Consider the following 3,975-nt stretch of genomic DNA (forward strand, 5'->3'; position numbering starts at 1 on the left):
GGCGTGGCATGTTGGCCAAGGCTAAGGCATGGCACGCCGGGCAACGCGGTGCATTGGCATGCTGGGCAGCGCGGTGGCAAGGCATGGGGGCCGAGGCCGTGGCATGGCATGTTGGGCAACGCCGTGGCAAGACATGCGGGCCGAGGCCGTGGCATGGCATGCGGGCCGAGGCCGTGGCACGACATGTTGGCCAAGGCTAAGGCATGGCACGCCGGGCAACGCGGTGGCATGGCATGCTGGGCAACGCGGTGGCAAGGCATGCGGGCCGAGGCCGTGGCATGGCATGTTGGGCAACGCCGTAGAAGGGCATGCGGGCCGAGGCCGTGGCATGGCATGCGGGCCGAGGCCGTGGCATGGCATGTTGGGCGACGCCGTAGCAAGGCATGCGGGCCGAGGCCGTGGCATGTCATGCGGGCCGAGGCCGTGGCATGGCATGCGGGCCGAGGCCGTGGCATGGCATGTTGGCCGAGGCCGTGGCAAGGCATGCGGGCCGAGGCCGTGGCATGGCATGTTTGGCAACGCCGTGGCAAGACATGCGGGCCGTGGCATGGCATGGCATGCGGGCCGAGGCCGTGGCACGACATGTTGGCCAAGGCTAAGGCATGGCACGCCGGGCAACGCGGTGGCATGGCACGCCGGGCAACGCGGTGGCAAGGCATGCGGGCCGGGGCCGTGGCATGGCATGTTGGGCGACGCCGTAGCAAGGCATGCGGTCCGAGGCCGTGGCATGTCATGCGGGCCGAGGCCATGGCATGGCATGCGGGCCGAGGCCGTGGCATGGCATGTTGGGCGACGCCGTAGCAAGGCATGCGGGCCGAGGCCGTGGCATGTCATGCGAGCCGAGGCCGTGGCATGGCATGCGGGCCGAGGCCGTGGCATGGCAAGTTGGGCGACGTCGTGGCAAGGCATGCGGGCCGAGGCCGTGGCATGTCACGCGGGCCGAGGCCGTGGCATGGCATGCGGGCAGAGGCCGTGGCATGGCATGTTGGGCGACGCCGTCGCAAGGCATGCGGGCCGAGGCCGTGGCATGGCATGCGGGCCGAGGCCGTGGCATGGCATGTTGGGCGACGCCGTAGCAAGGCATGCGGGCCGAGGCCGTGGCATGTCATGGCATGTTGGGCGACGCCGTAGCAAGGCATGCGGGCCGAGGCCGTGGCATGGCATGTTTGGCAACGCCGTGGCAAGACATGAGGACCGTGGCATGGCATGGCATGCGGGCCGAGGCCGTGGCACGACATGTTGGCCAAGGCTAAGGCATGGCACGCCGGGCAACGCGGTGGCATGGCATGCGGGCCGGGGCCGTGGCATGGCATGTTGGCAAACGTCGTAGCAAGGCATGCGGGCCGAGGCCGAGGCCGTGGCACGGCATGCGGGCCGAGGCTGTGGCATGGCATGTTGGGCGACGCCGTAGCAAGGCATGCGGTCCGAGGCCGTGGCATGTCATGCGGGCCGAGGCCGTGGCATGGCATGCGGGCCGAGGCCGTGGCATGGCATGTTGGGCGACGCCGTAGCAAGGCATGCGGGCCGAGGCCGTGCCGTGGCATGCGGGCCGAGGCCGTGGCATGGCATGCGGGCCGAGGCCGTGGCATGGCATGCGGGCCGAGGCCGTGGCATGTCATGCGCGCCGAGGCCGTGGCATGGCATGCGGGCCGAGGCCGTGGCATGGCAAGTTGGGCGACGTCGTGGCAAGGCATGCGGGCCGAGGCCGTGGCATGGCATGCGGGCCGAGGCCGTGGCAAGGCATGTTGGGCGACGCCGTAGCAAGGCATGCGGGCCGAGGCCGTGGCATGTCATGCGGGCCGAGGCCGTGGCATGGCATGCGGGCCGAGGCCGTGGCATGGCATGTTGGGCGACGCCGTAGCAAGGCATGCGGTCCGAGGCCGTGGCATGTCATGCGGGCCGAGGCCGTGGCATGGCATGCGGGCCGAGGCCGTGGCATGGCATGTTGGGCGACGCCGTAGCAAGGCATGCGGTCCGAGGCCGTGGCATGTCATGCGGGCCGAGGCCGTGGCATGGCATGCGGGCCGAGGCCGTGGCATGGCATGTTGGGCGACGCCGTAGCAAGGCATGCGGGCCGAGGCCGTGCCGTGGCGTGCGGGCCGAGGCCGTGGCATGGCATGTTGGGCGACGCCGTAGCAAGGCATGCGGTCCGAGGCCGTGGCATGTCATGCGGGCCGAGGCCGTGGCATGGCATGCGGGCCGAGGCCGTGGCATGGCATGTTGGGCGACGCCGTAGCAAGGCATGCGGGCCGAGGCCGTGCCGTGGCATGCGGGCCGAGGCCGTGGCATGGCATGTTGGGCGACGCCGTAGCAAGGCATGCGGTCCGAGGCCGTGGCATGTCATGCGGGCCGAGGCCGTGGCATGGCATGCGGGCCGAGGCCGTGGCATGGCATGTTGGGCGACGCCGTAGCAAGGCATGCGGGCCGAGGCCGTGGCATGTCATGCGGGCCGAGGCCGTGGCATGGCATGCGGGCCGAGGCCGTGGCATGGCAAGTTGGGCGGCGTCGTGGCAAGGCATGCTGGCCGAGGCCGTGGCATGTCATGCGGGCCGAGGCCGTGGCATGGCATGCGGGCCGAGGCCGTGGCAAGGCATGTTGGGCGACGCCGTAGCAAGGCATGCGGGCCGAGGCCGTGGCATGTCATGCGGGCCGAGGCCGTGGCACGTCATGCGGGCCGAGGCCGTGGCATGGCATGTTTGGCCACGCCGTGGCAAGACATGCGGGCCGTGGCATGGCATGGCATGCGGGCCGAGGCCGTGGCTCGACATGTTGGCCAAGGCTAAGGCATGGCACGCCGGGCAACGCGGTGGCATGGCATGCTGGGCAACGCGGTGGCAAGGCATGCGGGCCGAGGCCGTGGCATGGCATGTTGGGCAACGCCGCAGCAAGGCATGCGGGCCGAGGCCGTGGCATGGCATGCGGGCCGAGGCCGTGGCATGGCATGCGGGCCGAGGCCGTGGCATGGCATGTTGGACGACGCCGTAGCAAGGCATGCGGTCCGAGGCCGTGGCATGTCATGCGGGCCGAGGCCGTGGCATGGCATGCGGGCCGAGGCCGTGGCATGGCATGTTGGGCGACGCCGTAGCAAGGCATGCGGGCCGAGGCCGTGCCGTGGCATGCGGGCCGAGGCCGTGGCATGGCATGTTGGGCGACGCCGTAGCAAGGCATGCGGTCCGAGGCCGTGGCATGTCATGTGGGCCGAGGCCGTGGCATGGCATGCGGGCCGAGGCCGTGGCATGGCATGTTGGGCGACGCCGTAGCAAGGCATGCGGGCCGAGGCCGTGCCGTGGCATGCGGGCCGAGGCCGTGGCATGGCATGTTGGGCGACGCCGTAGCAAGGCATGCGGTCCGAGGCCGTGGCATGTCATGCGGGCCGAGGCCGTGGCATGGCATGCGGGCCGAGGCCGTGGCATGGCATGTTGGGCGACGCCGTAGCAAGGCATGCGGGTCGAGGCCGTGGCATGTCATGCGGGCCGAGGCCGTGGCATGGCATGCGGGCCGAGGCCGTGGCATGGCAAGTTGGGCGGCGTCGTGGCAAGGCATGCGGGCCGAGGCCGTGGCATGTCATGCGGGCCGAGGCCGTGGCATGGCATGCGGGCCGAGGCCGTGGCACGTCATGCGGGCCGAGGCCGTGGCATGGCATGTTTGGCAACGCCGTGGCAAGACATGCGGGCTGTGGCATGGCATGGCATGCGGGCCGAGGCCGTGGCTCGACATGTTGGCCAAGGCTAAGGCATGGCACGCCGGGCAACGCGGTGGCATGGCATGCTGGGCAACGCGGTGGCAAGGCATGCGGGCCGAGGCCGTGGCATGGCATGTTGGGCAACGCCGCAGCAAGGCATGCGGGCCGAGGCCGTGGCATGGCATGCGGGCCGAGGCCGTGGCATGGCATGCGGGCCGTGGCCGTGGCATGGCATGTTGGGCGACGCCGTCGCAAGGCATGCGGGCCGAGGCCGTGGCATGGCATGTTTGGCA

This window comes from Camellia sinensis, chromosome 6, assembly GCF_055761805.1.
Source record: "Camellia sinensis isolate YWXY chromosome 6, ASM5576180v1, whole genome shotgun sequence".
Taxonomy (NCBI): domain Eukaryota; kingdom Viridiplantae; phylum Streptophyta; class Magnoliopsida; order Ericales; family Theaceae; genus Camellia; species Camellia sinensis.